At 41.8% G+C, this 18,241-nt stretch overlaps 1 protein-coding gene across 2 annotated transcripts in view; it reads right to left on the minus strand.

Moving 5' to 3' along the window:
• Positions 1-18,241, minus strand: part of LOC125454249 (contactin-associated protein-like 5) — a 974,390-nt gene that overhangs the window by 13,795 nt on the left and 942,354 nt on the right. The window lies entirely within an intron of this gene.

Raw genomic sequence — 18,241 nt, forward strand, 5'->3', positions numbered from 1 at the left:
TTGACAGGACCTTCCAAATCCATAGCCTTTACCATCTAGAAGAACAAGGGCAGCAGGTACACCCATTTCACCCCAGTTATAATCTCTTCCAACCTCTTATGTCAGGCAGAGGACACAAAACCTAAACACAGGTAACAACAGATTCAAGAACAGCTTTCTCCCTGCTGTTATGAGACTGCTGAATGGACCTCTCAAGTTTTAGACTTATATGTTGATCTTGCTCTTTGTGTGCCTTCTCTGTAGGCATAACATTGCATTCTTTGCTCTGTTCTATTATCCTGATGCACTTTGCAGGAAGTGGTCTGCCTGTACTGCGTGCAAAACAAAACTTGTCACTGTACCTGGGTACATGTGACAATCATAAATGAAATCAAGTCAAATCATTTTCTATTCAACGTCATGCACCATCCCGTCTTGAAACCATATTACTTTTCTTCACCTTGTTGTTCAAACTCCTGGAACTCCCTTCTTAATAGCATTGACAGGGTACTTACACTCTGTGTGCTACAGCAAAGCCAGAAGGCAACTCACTTTTATTTTGTCCAGGGCAATGAAGGTTGAGCATCAAATGTCTTGCCAGCTAGGCTCAATCATGTGAGATTATTATTCAATATTAAATCTGTCCCCTCTGTCTCAGATGGATTCAAAAGAAAGGCTTCTGTTGAAGAAGTTGTGGGGAGTTGGCTTTGCAAAACAATTGTCTCTCAATCAACTTCTCAAGTAAATCATCTGGTTGTTAAATTTATTGTCATTTCTGGGAGACTGCTCTGTGATATCTGACCACCTTTGTTTTCTATATCACAACAGGGACTAAACTTCAAAAAGTGCTTGAAAAGCCACAAAGCTCTTCAGGGATCTCCAAGATCATGAAAATGAACTGAAGTTACTGATCTCTTTCTGTTTGTACTTTGTTTTATTTCTTGGATACATGGCAACTATATGCTTTGACAGCATTTCCCGTGTTTCTGCACCTGCTTTGAAGAAGAAAAATAAACTGCTTCATTACCATAATTAATCCCAGCACTCTCATTTTCATCAAATTATAAACCTCAAAGGCAAAAAAACAATTTACATTTTTTGTAAGTCTGTGATACAGGTCACGAGAGTGCTGAATAGTTCATACAATGAAACACTGATGTTTTAGCCTTACTTTCACATCCCTGATACAAAGAAAATTTGGCTTTTCGCAACAATTTCCATACATTAGTCTGCGAGTTAAAAGTTAACTACTACCTTTGCAGCCACTTGGAGAACATTCGCTACGAAATGATTACTTGAAATCAGAGCCCAACTTGAAGATTTTGTCAGAATTTTGAACAATGCGAGATTTCAAACACCTCTTTGACATTATCACAATAGATAACAGAAGGAAACAAAGGCCTTCCATTTACGTACTGCCTTCTATGAGCTCAGGACATCTGAAAACACATTGTTCTGTTTCAAATGTTGTCACGCGAAGGATGCAGGAAGCATGCAGACAGAGGTAATGGGAACTACAGATGCTGGAGAATCTGAGATAACAAAGTGTGGAACTGGATGAACACAGCAGGCCAAGCAGCATCTTAGGTGCACAAAAGCTGATGTTTCGGGCCTAGACCCTTCATCAGAAATGGGGGAGGGCGGGGCGAGGGTTCTGAAATAAATAGGAAGAGGGGGGAGGTGGACCGAAGATGGATAGAGGAGAAGATAGGTGGAGAGGAGACAGACAAGTTAAAGAGGCAGGGATGGAACCAGTAGACGTGTGTAGGTGGGGAGGTAGGGAGGACATAGGTTGGTCCGGGGAGGACGGACAGGTCAAGGGGGCGGGGTGAGGTTCGTAGGTAGGAAATGGGGATACGGTTTGAGGTGGTAGGATGGGATAGGTGAGAGAAAGCACAGGTTAGGGAGGCGGGGATGAGCTGGGCTGGTTTTGGGATGCAGTGGGGGGAGGGGAGATTTTGAAGCTTGTGAAATCCACATTGATACCATTGGGCTGCAGGGTTCCCAAGTGGAATATGAGTTGCTGTTCCTGCAACCTTCGGATGGCATTGTTGTGGCACTGCAGGAGGCCCAGGATGGATATGTCGTCTAAAGAATGGGAGGGGGAGTTGAAACGGTTCGCAACTGGGAGGTGCAGTTGTTTATTGTGAACTGAGCGTAGGTTTTCTGCAAAGCAGCATCCAACCCTCCGCTTGGTTTCCCCAATGTAGAGGAGGCCACAACAGGTACAGCGGATGCAGTATACCACATTGGCAGATGTGCAGGTGAACATCTGCTTGATGTGGAAAGTCTTTTTGGGGCCTGGAATGGGCGTGAGGGAGGAGGTGTGGGGGCAAGTGTAGCACTTCCTGCGGTTGCAGGGAAAAGTGCTGGGTGTGGTGGGGTGGGAGGGGAGTGTAGAGCGTCAAGGGAGTCAAGGAGAGAGTGGTCTCTCCGGAAGGCAGGCAAGGGTGGGGATGGAAAAATGTCTTTGGTGGTAGGGTCGGATTGCAGATGGCGGAAGTGTCAGAGGATGATGCGTTGTATCCGGAGGTTGGTGGGGTGGTACGTGAGGACAAGGGGGATTCTCTGTTGGCGGTTATTGCAGGGACGGGGTGTGAGGGATGAGTTGCGGGAAATGTGGGAAACATAGTCAAGAGCATTCTCAACCACTGCGGCCGGGAAGTGGCGGTCCTTGAAAAATGAGCACATCTGAGATGTGTGGGAGTGGAGTGCCTCATCCTGGGAGCCAAAGCAGCAGAGGTGATGGAATTGGGAATAGGGCATGGAATTTTTGCAGGAAGGTGGGTAGGCGGAGGTGTATTCTAGGTAGCTGTGGGAGTTGGTGGGCTTGAAATGGATGTCGGTTTCAAGGTGGTTGCCTGAGATGGAGACAGAGAGGTCCAGGAAGGTGAAAGATGTGTTAGAAATGGTCCAGGTGAACTTGAGTTTGGGGTGAAAGGTGTCGGTGAAGTGGATGAACTGTTCGAGCTCCTCATGGGAGCACGAGGCGGTGATAATGCAATCATCAATGTAACGGAGGACGAGGTGGGGTTTAGGGCCAGCGTAGTTACGGAAGAGGGATTGTTCCACATAACCTACAAAGAGGCAGGCATAGCTTGAGCCCATGCGGATAACTATGGCCACCCCTTTATTTGTAGGAAGTGGGAGGAATCAAAGGAGAAGCTGTTGAGGGTGAGGACGAGTTCGGCTCGGCGGATGTGGGTGTCATTGGAGGGGGATCGGTTGGACCTGTGGGACTGGAAGAAGCGGACGGCCTTTAGGCCATCTGCATGGGGAATGCAGGTTTATAGGGACTGGATCTCCATGATAAAAATGAGGTGTGGGGGACTGGGGATTGGAAGTTCTGGAGGAGGTGGAGGGCATGGGTGATGTCACGGACGTGGGCAGGGAGTTCTTGGACCAAGGGGGAGAAAATGGAGTCCAGATAGATGGAGATGAGTTCAGTGGGGCAGGAGCAGGCGGAGACAATGGGTTCACCAGAGCAGTCAGGTTTGTGGATTTTGGGAAGGAGATAGAAGCGGGTGCTGCGGGGTTGGGGAACAATGAGGTTGGAGGCTGTGGAACCATCATCTCCCAAACCATCCACAACCTCATCACCTCAGGTGATCTCCAACCACAGCCTCCAATTTCATTTTATTTCATTTTAATTTATTTTGTGTAATAAGCTTATTTTGTTGTTAAAACTCAGTCTGCAGAAATATATGTTTATGTTTTAGTGAAAGATCACAACATCAAATTAGAAAAAATACAGTATATGATCTACTAAGTCAGATTTCACTCTGGTATCTGACTTGTCTAATCGTAACTTCAGGTGGGGTTGAAAGAATTGTCCATGTAATCAGTTGACATTGCTAGCCTACTTTAAGAAACTATATACATTTGCACTGCTGTACTATACTATGGCGATCTGCACTCACCATTGTTGTGTGAATTCATATTCATTGAACAACTTACACAGTTGACCTCAGTTCCAACAGGACCATGTATGGCCAAAATGGATTGGAATCAGTACTCGATCCAATTCTCACGAAAATCTTTGTTGGGTTTCGGGAGAAATGTGTCTTTGATGGAATTACTCAACCCTTGCATATTTCCAATATGTAGCTGATACATTTACTACAGTTAAATTCAGAGCTGCATGCAAGAAGTTTCTCACACATTCTTTTTGGGCTCCATCCTTACTCCCTAGCTGTTGGGAGATTGAAGCTGCAAAATTACACCAGATAGAGCTATTGCATGTTGAAATTTTAACATTCCTGAGCACACAATGGAGTGAAAGCAAGCTTCAGAAACAGCTAAAGTACACACATTGCAGATGTTCTTGTTTTATTCTTTCTGCTAGATCAGCCAATGGCAACCAGGACCAATTTAATAATCCCATAACCCTTTCTTATTATATTTCAGCCAATCATATCCAGTAGTATTTGTGGGAAGCATTATTCTCTGATATGTTACATATAGAGAGGAGATCAAGGGGTTTAAACATGATGAAAACAATCACAGAGGTATATTCACTACTGGGAATGTTGCTGAACAACATTGTAGTATAGTAGGAGGTCATTCGAGCCATTGTATCTTTACTGGCTCCCCCATGGACCCGAGTGCCATTTCCTCCATGAAGTTCAATATGTTCTTCCTTTTCCCTTGACACGTCTGGAACTATAAACCACTGACAGTGAAACCAGGAGTGGCCTTTCTATGTACAGGTTGCTAGAAGCCTCATTCTCAATTCTCAAAATGACGATGGATTCTATGGTTCAAATGGATACTTCAAGGATGGGTATGGGTCTTTATTTGGTGGCAAAGAGAATTGAGGGAATCAGCAGTGCCAAAGAATTTGAAAAACACAATGACTTTAGTTAAACACCAGAGTGGAGGAAGTTGCACGGCAGTAATCTGATTAATGTAAGTCCTTCATTTCTCTGCAAGCTTCAGAGATGTGAGATCGACTTTCTATTTTCGAGGGTGGGCCCACCTCAAATCCAAGCCATGCCATTGCAACGATAAAGTGCCTCACCTCAGCACCTCAAGCTTTTCTTTGAATCATTTCTAATACCTCTATGACTCTGTCAAGGGTTGTATATGGAGATTGATCTTCAGTTCCTCAAGACTCCAGGCCAATCCTGGAATTTGGCAAACATAGGATCTGGTCAGAATGATCTTTCCTGAAGTCAGTAGCTCCTCTATTTCAGCAAATTGTCTTCAGTCTCAGGAGTGGCTAATGTTCCATGGGACAAGAGGGCTGCTGGGCTATTTGATTGGCCAGCAGCTTTCAGAGGACAGACTTCCTCCTGGGAAGTGACACTTCAAAACAATTAATAGTCTGACAAACAGCTGCTGGTAGGCTGGCACCCAGCATTTGGCTGGAGATAGAGGACTTTACCCCACTGTGTGTGAATTCAGCCCCATTACATGGAAATCCATCTTAAAGGAGATACACTCCATATCTACTTCTGGCATCAAACAACTTACTCATCCACAGCAAAAAGAAAGTTGCTGGAAAAGCTCAGCAGGTCTGGCAGCACCTGTGAAGGAAAAGACAGAGTTAACATTTTGGGTCCGGTGACCCTTCCTCAGTTCTGAGCTTTTGCTCCTGATTTACAGCATCTGCAGTTCTTTCAGTTTTAACCGACTCATTCAGGTGGCTGTAGGTTCAGGTCTACTCCAAGGACTTGAAGGCTAAGTCGAAACTGACCCTTCTCCACACCGACGGAGTGCTGCATTCTAGATGAGGACTTAAACTGAGACTCAGGTGACTCTCTCAAACAGAGACCAAAGATCTTACAGGATTACTTTGAAGAAGGGCAAGTGAAATGGGAGTGCTGTCCTCCACATGTCCTGTCAAACATTAATCTCTCACCTAATATCTCCATTACACACTAACATGCCAGCATCTAACTCTTCCTATGCCTAAATTTGCTGCTGTGTTTCCTACATTGTAACTGTGACTACACTCCAAGGAACATTTCACTGTGGAGCACTTTGGGATTTCCTAAGGTTATGAAAGGTGTTTTATAACTGGAGGTTATTTTTTGCTTCTTCTCAATTTTGGTACTGTTATTCAGAATCTCATGTAATTCCTTCTGCTGTAGAGGTACCAATTTGCTAAGTGATCAGTACAAAGCGTTTCCAGTGTTCCACTATCTACAGAATCTCCCAGGTGTCTGATAATCTTTTCTTGGCTCACTTACCAAAGTGGTGTCTAATTTTCAAAGTGTCACAGGCATGTTATCCAGCCAATGGAAGAAACGAAGTTGCGCATGCCATGCTTTCCTGTTTTGTTTTCCAAATATGCAGAAAGCTATTGATTTGAAAGCCATGTGTGTTGGAGCAGAGTTATTCCCTTAACCATATCTCCAGCATATAGCATTTTTTTCTTCAGTTACATCACTTGTTCTTAAGTAGCACTGATGGGTCTATTGGCCATAAATCTTGTCATGTTGATTGGAAGGCTCCAATATTAGTTCACCAGCCCTGTTCTAAGTGCTTATGGACTTGATCCATAGCAAAAGAAGGCCCAAATCAGTATGAGAAATTTCTTTCAAACATTTAATTCTTTGAAAGCCCTCTCTACCTCTTTCATGCCTTCATGCATTCAACGTATCAGCAAATTTGCAAAACCAAAAAGGTTTATCTGGGTATTTTCATAACCACCAAGTGTATGACTTACAGCTAATGCAGCACTTCTTAAATCTTCCATGTCCACCTCAGAGGGGCCTCAGTTTAACATTATGTCTGAAAAACAGCATCTCTGCCAGTGCAGCACTCCTTCAGTTCTTCACTGGAGTGAATACAAAACCTTGAGACTCAAAGTCCAAATGCTTGCAATTGAGTTATAGCTGACGTAAATGCTACATTATTTCATACCTCTTCTGCAGTCCCAATTCCTTCAACCCACCATTGCTAGCTGTGCCTTCAACTGTTTAAGTCCTCAACTCTCAAATTCCTTCCCTAAACATTCTCACTTTTCCACCTGTCTTTATGTCATCTCTTAAAACCTACCTCTTCTGCAAAACGTTTGACCATTTATCCTAAGATCTCATTTTTTGTTGCTTGGAGCCAGTTTTTATATGTGGAGTATCTGAAGATACTTTAAAGTCCTCTGCTGGACATTTTATATGTTATTTTTTTCTATTTTATTCCAAATACTTAAATATCTGTACATCAGTATCTTGCACAAAGATGGCCCTGTAATTGATGACATTGCAAACTGTTCACTGTGTTCATTCGAGTGCATGTGACAATAAAGCTAATTCAGTTCCATTCAATTTAATTCAAGTTGTTGTCATTGTTGTAATTTTGCTTCAGTTTATAATCAAGATGCAGGTTGATTAATGAAGAGAGGACAATATAATGTAGTGAATTCAAGGGCATTGGGAGGGGGGCACTAGGCTATAGTGCTGCATGCATAATAGACAGAGCTTTTCTCTGCATGTAACCACTCTTCAGCAGGTTAGAGGGTGTGTGACACCTGCATTGCATGCCTGAAAAGGAAAGCATCCCATTCTTTACTACAAATATCTATTAGCTGGATTGTGAAAAACAATTAAAATTAGCACAAGGGAATTGAATTTCCCATAATATGCAGCAGAATTCTTCACCAGTAAATAGCAAACTCCACAGTGCACTGCTTATGTGAGTAAGCTATCCTAATTCCTAATTCTGAAGAAAGATCCAGACCCAAAATATCAGCTTTCCTGTTCCTCTGATGCTGCCTGGCCTGCTGTGTTCCTCCAGCTCCACACTGTGTTATCTCAGGCTCTAGCATCGGTGATTCCTCTAATCTCTAATTCCTTTTGAACTGTTTAAGCATACCCTATTGCCTGAAATCGTAAAACTATGGTTCATTATTTCTAAGCCACACTGAGGAGGATCTATAACATATGTACCTTAATTTGCCATCCAAAATGGTTCCCAGCACTTACCTCAGCCCTGGAAACAAACATCTTTCACAGCACTCAAGCTTACATTTAATTTCACCACTGGGCTCACATAACCATAAACTCTAATTCTCAACTCCACAATGTCATTGCATATGGGGTTAGGCAGAATCTTCTAGATTAGGAGATGACAAATGGTTCCTGGATGCAAGGCAGGAAGAAAGATTATAAATTGATCAAAAAGATAAGACACGATTAGTTTAAATCTTAAAGATGAACTTTGACTAAAACATGCTGATCACATGATGCCAGGTGACCATACTTCTGGAAAGTTCCACTCAGCAGTAAACAGAACAGGGCTTTGTGCCAATGTTCTTTGGACAGTCTGGGTCTTGCACTGTGTGGACCTTGCAGTTAACAAACACAAAAAGACCAGTATTCAAGATTGCTCACCAGTTAGTTCTGAACATAAGATGGCTGCAAAATACGGTGGTGTGGGGTGCCTATCTAAAGTAATTTTTCCTGAAGTGGACAGAAAGCAAAAATTTGTTCAATTAAAGTGAGAAGACTTTTCTTCAGATGAAAGATTATTCGAGCAGGGGTTTGGAGACAAGGTTATTGAAGTAAAGTGGGTCACAAAAGAATGTCAACATTCTTCAGCTATGAACCTAAGTTTGTTATACAAAAATTAAACAAACAGACAAAGCTGCACTCACACAAAACAGTTTAGAAAAATTTTAACATAAACAGCAAAAGAAAAGTTTAACCTATTTCCCAGCAATAACCATTACAGATACTCATATCTCAGTGAACTCTAACACATACTTCAATTCTTTACTGATGCTTTCCAGTTCTTCTGCTTGGACTGTTGTGATAGTTTTATGACTTTTTCCTGTTTCTTTTTGGCATAAACCTCTTTTTGGTTCAGCCAACTCGAGGTTCTGTACGAGTTCTCACAGCTTGAAGATTTTACAGACTAAAACTCTTCCTCTAAAGGGGAAACTGGTGTACTGAACTGAAGTCAACTCCAATCTAGTGATACGCTGGGCTGTCTTCTGCGTCGGTCACAATCCACAACAGGATAAAGATTCAATCAATTAACTGCAGAGGTATCGTTCTAGTCTCTTGACCAAATCACACATTTTCCTAAGAAATGTGTATTTAGGTCACTGTTCTAAGTGAACTTTGGACACTTAAAAATACCATTACTTTCACATTCACATTCACTGAAACCAAAGCCCACTTGATTCTATTTTAAAAATGCAACTTCCAAACTTTTTATCTACTCTGTAGTTTTATTCCAATCGGCACAATTGACAATAAATGAATTAAATCAAATCAATCAAATTGATTGGCCGAATGACCCCCTTCTGCGCTGGATCATTTTACAATTTCTTGCCCTGTTTAATATGATTAAAGCTATGCTTTAATTTGTAGATCATTCTTCTTAATTAACTTAATTTCTAATCTCAGGTTCTTATAATCCTTTGTCTGAAAGTAAATTCTTTCACCTCCTTTCTGCTTACAGAAACCGGTACCAAATTTATTCCATTGAGGGAATCACTCAGGATATCCGAATATTTTAAAAAGAATCGCAGCATTTTTTCTCATGTGCATTTATTTATATATATTTGCGAGCTGGATCTTTGTGTTGCTTGCTGTGTAGCTTGATACTTCAAACTTCCGACAAAATACACTGTTAATTGTTATGTAAACATAAGAAATGTCACCATAGTTGCAGAGGACCATAGAGCTGTTCTATCTTTAGAGAAAGACAGGCAGCTGGTGGTGGTTTAACCTGATAGCCACTATCCCTCGGCGAAGGGGTGAGGGAGAGGGTGGGGACTTCATAATAACCTCAGCCAATGCAGATATTGAGCCACCACTCTTGGTGTCACAAACCAGCTGTCATGTATGTCTGTAGTGTCAGTAGAAAAGAGGATGGTCGTAAACCAGTGATTTATTAATTGATATATTTATGGAAGATGCCTTTGCTTTACTTATACAACTGAGTGCTGTTCATGAGATGGTGAAATAACAATCCAGCAAGTGTCAAATGTCCAATGGAGCTAAAGCATCCAGTCACTGCATTCCAATTGGTATTTTGGAAATGCTTTCATCTGTAGAAATCCTTTACAAAATTGTGGATATGAAGAGTCAGCAACTTTAAGAGATGGAATGTACTGTAAGTTGGAGATGGAATGGGTTGGAGTGCCAGATGGGGACATTCTGGAAAGGCACTAGTTAGACCATATCTAGAATACCACAAACAGTTTTAAAACCCGTTAACTTCGGAAAGGTAAGTCCTGAGAAGGTTCACAATGTTGATCCCAGGTATTAAGAGACTTTCTTATGAGAAAAGGTTGAGAAGGTTGGGTTTTGCACATTGGAGGTTACAAGAATGAGAGGCAAACTTATTGAAATAGAATAGATTCTTAGGGAGTTTGACAGAGAAGAAACTGAAAGATTGTTTCTTGTTGTGGGAAAGCCTAAACAGAGAGGGCAAAATGTGAGAATAAGAGGTCACCTGTTTAAGACAGAAATAAGCTGTGAGAACTCGTATAGAAGTTCAAGCTGTCTGAACCAAAAAGAGGTTTATGCCAAAAAAAAACAGGAAAATGTCACAAAACTGTCACAACAGTCCAAGCAGAAGAACTGGAAAGCATCAGTAAAGAATTGAAATATGCGTAAGTGTTCTCTGAGATGTGAGTACCTGTAAGACAGAAATAAGGAGAAATTTCCTCTGGTAATGAACCTGTCGAATGCTTTACCACAGAGGGCCGTCAAAGCTGACAGAATTAAAGGTTAAGGGGGAAAAGCTGGAAAGTGGACTTGAGAGTTATCAGATCAGCCATGATCTCATCGAATGGTGGATCAGGGTCAATGGGTTGAATGGCCTGCTGTTGATCTGACATCATCCAATTAGCTCCAGTTCCAAAGTTCACTAGCTTTGCAAAGATTTTCCTTTCAATTATTTACCAAATGCCCTTAAAATTTGGCATCGGATTTTCTTCCACCTCACTCAAAAATTTAATGCAGAAGACTTGAAGGGGAGGTAAAACAGAGTGAAAGCTCAGTGATTTTTCAAGGTCCACATTTGCTTTCCCTTCACTGAAAACAGAATTTGAAAAGTCTGCTGTTAATTTTATTCAGCTGGGAGCTTTGCAGAAAATTATAATTTAATTTGTAGGTGTAATTAACCCAGTACTCTACTACAGTGCATCTAGCACTGATCAAAGTTGCTGATAATGGAGCAAAGCACATTTGCTAAGTCACCCGAAGATCATTAACCTTGAACCTGTTAAGTGCATCTACTATGGAGGGCTGTGAAGTAATAATTAAGTTTGCTTTTTGGAAGAGAAAAATCTGCATCATTAAAACACCTGCATGAATTATCCAGTTGACAGGTATTTAAGCCAATTTGTGGAAATTTAAGATCATTGTGACATTTATTATGAAATCAGAAGTTTTGACATTTCATAAGTGGCTTAGAACTGTGGGGAGTCAATCTAAAATTAACATTGTCTTCACTATTCAAAAATAGGTGTTTGAGTCATTGATCTCCAGTTAACTTTTGCCTCCTTTTAGTCTAACTGGCTCATTTGGTGACCAGCTTACTTCTCTGTTGAATGGTTGTGGATTCAACTCCCTTTCTAGGAATGGTGTACCACTATCTGGGCTGATGCTGCCATGTTGCACTGAGGGAGTCCTGCACTGCCAGAAGTACCATAACATGTTCAACTGAGGCCTCATCTGCCCTACAAGGTGAATGAAAAGGCAATCTCACAGTGCTGTTTCAGCAAATGCAGTGGAGTTATGCAAGGTGTTCAAGCCAATAAACTTGCAAAAACAAATTATCTAGTCACTGTCACATTAATATTTGTGGGAGCTTGCTGTGCACAGCTTGTGACAATGCTTCCAAATTGCTTTGGGATTGCTAAGGCAATGAAAGGCACTATAAAAATGCAAATGTCTCTCTTGCCTTTCTCCTTCCATCTGCAGTGGTTTGATATTGAGCTAATCCAGGAAAATACGCAGACTTACCAAATACCTTTAAATTTAAATACCTTTAGATGACATGTCCATCATGGGCCTCCTGCAGTGCCACAATGATGCCACCCGAAGGTTGCAGGAACAGCAACTCATCCGCTTGGGAACCCTGCAGCCCAATGGTATCAATATGGACTTTACCAGCTTCAAAATCTCCCCTTCCCCCACTGCATCCCAAAACCAGCCCAGTTTGTCCCCTCCCCCCACTGCACCACACAACCAGCCCAGCTCTTCCCCTCCACCCACGGCATCCCAAAATCAGTCCAACCTGTCTCTGCTTCCCTAACCTGTTCTTCCTGTCACCCATCCCTTCCTCCCACCCCAAGCCGCACCTCCATCTCCTACCTACTAACCTCATCCCACCTCCTTGACCTGTCCGTCTTCCCTGGGCTGACCTATCCCCTCACTACCTCCCCACCTATACTCTCCTCCCCACCTATCTTCTTTTCTCTCCATCTTCGGTCCGCCTCCCCCTCTCTCCCTATTTATTGCAGTACCCTCACCCCATCCCCCTCTCTGATGAAGGGTCTAGGCCCGAAACGTCAGCTTTTGTGCTCCTGAGATGCTGCTGGGCCTGCTGTGTTCATCCAGCCTCACATTTTATTGTCTTGGTTTCTCCAGCATCTGCAGTTCCCATTATCACCTTTAAATTTGTGTTAGCATAGAAATGATAGTGAATTCCAAACATTTTAATAGTGTCATAGTGACCTTTTGTACTTGACTCAGTTGCCCAAAGGAGTAAGTCACAAAATCCACGGGATTGTTCCAGCACATGAGGAGATAATTTAGCTCATCATGTCTATGCTGACTCTCCAAATAAGCAATACAACATTTGCCACTCCATGCCTTCTCCCTGTACCACTGCATATTCATGCTTTTCAGATAATAGTCTTCTAATTCTTCCTTGAATGCCTCAATGCAAACCTGTTTCCAACACAGCATCATGGAGCACTTACCAAATATAATCACTTGCTGTAAGAAATGTTTCCTTTGTTTCACCATTCCTTCTGCGATCCAATTACTTTATATCTGGAGGCCAGTTAGGTCAGCTGGCTACTTTACAATACAGAAAGACACCAACAGCATGGGTTCAATTCCTACATCAGCTGAGGTTACTATGAAGGACTTTCCCCTCATGTGAGGGTAGTAATATGCCTCTGGAGCTGCATCCATCCAAGCAACTGGAGAGTACCAACATGGTCCTGGCTTGTGCCTTATGGGTGACGGGCAATCGTTGGGGAGACAGAAGATGAGTCACTTGCCACAGTATTCCATGTTCCTGATCTGGCCTTGTAACCACTGTGTTTATGTGGCAAGTTTAGTTGAGTTTATGGTCATTGTTAACTCCCAGGATGCTGGTAGTGAGAAATTCAGTAATGGAAACAACATTGAATATGAAGGGCTGACAGTTGGATTGTCACTGATTGCCTGACAGTGTGGCACCACTGTTGCTTGCCACCTGTCAGCCCAAGCCTGGATATTGTCCACAGGAGCTTTGTTCTTTTACACAGGGACTGCTTCAGTATCTGTGATGTTATGAATGGTATGGAGTATTGTGCAATCATCGGTGAACATTCCCATTTCTGACCTGATGATTGGGGGAAGTTCATTGATGAGGCAGCTAACAGCAGTTGGGCTGAGGACACTATGCTGTTGAACTCGTGTGGCAATGTCCTGGAGCTGAAATAACTGACCTTCAACAAACACTATTATCTTCCTACATGCCAGAAATAGCTCCAACCAGTGGCGAATTTGCCCTCGATACACATTGATTCCAGTTTTGTTAGGGCCCTTTGTTACCGCGCTTGGTCAAATGTGGCTTCGATGTCAAGGGCTGTCACTCTCACCTCACCACTGGAATTCAGCTCTTTTGTCCATGTTTGAACCAAGGCTGTAATGAGATCAGGAGCTGAGTGGCCCTGGAGGAACTCAAACTGGGCATCACTGAGTGAGTTATTGCTGAGTAGGTTCTGCTTGATCGCGCTGTTGTTGACACCTTCCATTACTTTTCTGATGATCAAAAGTAGACTGATGGGGCGGTGAATGTCCGCAGTGGATTTGTCCTCCTTTTGTGTAATTTTCCACATTGATGGGTTGATGCCAGTGTTATAACTGTACTGGAATAGTTTGTTTAGGCAAGTGGCACATTCTAGAGTTCAAGCCTTCGATGCTATTGGCGGAACATTGTCAGGGCCCATAGTCTTTGTAGTATCCAGTATCTCTTGATATTATTCAGAATGAATCAATTTGACTGAACACTGGAATCTGTGACGCTGGGACGACTGGAGAAGACGAGATGGATCAGCACTTCTGGCTGAAGATTGCTGTGAATGCTTCAGCTTTATCATTTGCACTTTCTCATTCTAAATTCTTCTATCAGGTCCACTTGCGATTTTGAGTATCCCTATGAGATGTCTTCTTAATTTTCTCTTCTCTATGGAAAATGTTCCCAGTGTCTTCATCTCTCTGCTTAACTGAATTTCCTCATTTTTGTAGAATCCTTACAGTGTAGAAATGAGACATTCGGCCCAACAAGTCCACACTGCCCCTCTGAAGAGCATTCCATGCAGAATCATTCCCCTACCCCTGCATTTCCCATGTTTAATCCACCTAACCTAAGCATCCCTGGTTGCTATGGGCAATTTAGCATGGCCAATCCACCAAGGTGGATTGAAAAAGACAAAGTGTGTAATGTGGTGAAGGGCAGTGGGAAACCAGAGGACTGGGACACTTACAAAAACCAACAGAGGGCAACAAAAAAAGAAATAAGGAGGGAGAAGATTAAATATGAGGGCAAGCTAGCCAGTAATATAAATGAAGACTGTAAGAGTTTCTTTAGATGTATAAAGGGCAAAAGAGAGGCAAAAGTGGACATTAGACCACTGGAAAATGATGGTGGAGGGATGGTAGTGGGGAACAAGGAAATAGCTCAGGAACTGAATATTTACTTTGCATCAGTCTTCGCAGTGGAAGACATGAATAATATCCGAAAAATTCAAGAGAGTCAGGGGGCAGAGCTGAGTATGGTGACCATCACCAAGGAGAAGGTGCTGGTAAAACTGACTGGCCTGAAGATAAACAAATCACCTGGACCAGATGGACTACACCCCAGAGTCTAAAGGAGATAGCTGAAGAGATAGTGGAAATGTTAGTGGTGATCTTTCAGGAATCACTCGAGTCAGGGAGGGTCCCAGAGGACTGGAAAATCGCTAACGCAATGCCCCTGTTTAAAAAAGGAGTAAGGCAAAAGACGTAAAATTACAGACCAATAGCCTAACCTTGGTCATGGGTAAGATTTGGAGTCCGTTGTAAAGGATGAGATTTCTGAATATTTGGAAGTGTATGGTAAAGTAGGGCAAAGTCAAGATGGCTTCAACAAGGGGAGGTCATGCCTGAAAAATCTGTTATAATTCTTTAAGGAAGTAACAAGCAGGGTAGACCAAGGAGATCCAATGGATCCAGTCCTCTGGTTTCCCACTGCCCTTCACCACATTACATACTTTCTCTTTTTCTTTTATGCTATCCCTGACTTCCTTAGTCAGCCATGGTTGCCTCATCCTCCCTGTCCCGATGCTCTTTTTCCTAGGGATGCATTTTTACTGTGTCTCCTAAATTACTCCCAGAAACTCCTGCCATTGCTGTCCCACTGTCTTTCCTGCTAGGCTCCTCTTCCAGTCAATTCTGCCCAGCTCCTCCCTCATGCCTCTGTAGTCACCTTTATTGAGTTGTAATACCGCTACCTTTGATTCTATCTTCTCCCTCTCAAATTGCAGATTAAATTCTATCATCTTATGATCACTGCCTCCTAACGGTTCCTTTACCTTAAGCTTCCTTATCAAGTCTGCCATATTGCACGACAGTAAATCCAGTTTTTGCCTGTTACCTTGAGGACTCTACCACGAGCTACTCCAAAAAGCCGGCTTGTAGACATTCCACAAACTCCTTTCCTTGCCATCCACTGCCAACCTGATTTTCCCAGTCCACCTGCATAATGAAATGAATACTGTGACTTTGCCTTTCTGACACACCTTTCCTGGTGTATCTTCTGCCCAAGCTCTTGACAACTGTTTGGAGGCCTGTACATAACCCCAACTATGCTTTTTTTTTCCCTTTGCGGTTCATCAATTCTACCCACACAGATTCTGCACCATCCAACCCTACTTCATTTCTTCCTATTGATTTAATTTCATTTCTCACTAATAAGGCAACCCTACCCCCTCGGCCCAACTGCCTATCTTTTCGTTAGAATGTCTATCCTTGGATATTCGGCTCCCAATCCTGATCCTCTTGCAGCTGCGTCTCCATGATGCCTACCATGTCATTCCTGCCAGTTTTGATCTGCTCCACAAGCTCATTTACCTTATACCTTATAGTGCGCGCATACAGATAAAATGCCTTCAGTCCTATAGTAACCCTCCCTCTTCTCAGTTTCGTTCGTTTGTTAAATCTATTAATACCACATTATCCACGCCATTATTTCTACATTATGAAGGATAATATTAGTATTGCCCCATCAGATAGACATGTGGTATGATCAGGTAAAGCAAAATTGTGCGTCAGGAACCCAGCTTCAATATTTTGCTGCAGATTTGAATTTCTGGCTTATGAAATTCAATATCATTTTTTATTAGTCTCCACTCAATAGCACATGTCATAGGAGAGGTTTTTTTTAAAATACAGTTTCAGCCAAATGTTGTGACACAGAATTGCTTACAATAGATTTATCCAGGCTTTGTGCAATAGTGAAGAATGATGTGAAAAGAATAGACTGATGCAAGTAGATGCTCATTTCATCTCACAGTTGCTGTTACCCATTTTGAAAACATTAAACTAACTTTCCAAATGAGATTTCAAATATAGAAGGCAAAGGCAACATTGATTTACTCAGCATGTTTTCAACCAGAATTTTCCTGTGTGTGATCTGCAGAACAATGCATCTGATGGAATCTTTTCAGGATTTGCACAAAGCAAAGGCAGTTTTCAATAGTTTGTCAATGAGGATACTAAAAGTTGATTGTGAGTTGAAAACATCTGCTCTGCACAAAAGCCTGTTACTTTTGGTTTTAAATAGATCACAAACCTACCTCTGGTTTTAGTCACATTTCATTCTAAAATCTGCGATAAAGTTGTGTAATATTTTTTGTCATGATTTGGAAACTTGCGTTTTAAAGTAGATTTCAATTCTGTGACTATTTCAAAGCAAAGAGGTCAGAAAGTCATTTGGAACAGTGAACTAAACACATCATTTTCAAGCACGTATGCAACACTAGTAACCAGAAGGCTACTTGTGGGGTTAATAGATGAAGGTAAAGTACTGCTGATGCTGGAAATCTGAAAAGAAAACATGGAGTATATGAAAGAAACTCAGCAGCTATGGCAGTATCTGCGAACGGAGAGAGAAAGAATTAACATTTTGAGTTTGATATGACTCCTCGTCAGCATGTTGAGTTCTAAAGATGAATCATACCGACTTGAAATGTTAACTCTGTTTCTCTCTCCAATGAAGCTATCAGACCTATTGGATTTTACAAACATATCTGTGTGAATAGGAGAAGTATTTACAAAGCTGAGTTTAATGTACAGGATAACAAATCATCAGGGGTCACTAGTAGCTTTAATTCAGTTCAAAAGAGCATAGAAACATTTTTAAAAGGAGTAGGCCATTCAGCCCATCAAGCTTGCTCTGCTGTTTAATACGATCATGGCCGATCGAACAGTTCAATGCTTTTTATGGACACTGACCCTATAATCCTTCAGACCTCTAATAATCCAAAATGTATCAACCTCAACTTTAAATACACTAAAACAAAAATCAGCTTCCACAGATAACTGAGGCAAAAGTGTGGAATCTCTAAAGAACAGATTTATATCAGCAGGGAGACAGAATCTTGGAGTTGTAAGAATTTTCAGAAGTCAGAAATGGTTGCAAGAAATGAAAAGGGATTCAGATTCTCTGATCTGTAAAGAGTTAAGATGAAAGTGATGCTTGACTGGGATTGAGTATCTCTAAAGGATATTACTGGAAAGGGGAGCATCATTCTTTTTGCTGATTGTAGTAATGTATTTCTACACTATCAATATATTGTTTTGCTTAATTACATTCAGAGTCTAACAATCACTAAAAACAAAACTGCAAACCTTGAACTTATATTCTAACAAACCAGGTTTCACTCTGAGATCCGACTTGTCCAGAATTACTGTCAGTTGGGATCAGAAATTAAAAACCAGATCAATTGTTAGTAATTCTCACCTTCAGCCTTGTCTGTTATCTGCTAAAGCTGATCAACTCTGCATCATAAATAATATGCCTCCTTATCAGTTTCATTACT

The sequence above is a fragment of the Stegostoma tigrinum genome, chromosome 7 (assembly GCF_030684315.1).
Source record: "Stegostoma tigrinum isolate sSteTig4 chromosome 7, sSteTig4.hap1, whole genome shotgun sequence".
Taxonomy (NCBI): Eukaryota; Metazoa; Chordata; class Chondrichthyes; order Orectolobiformes; family Stegostomatidae; genus Stegostoma; species Stegostoma tigrinum.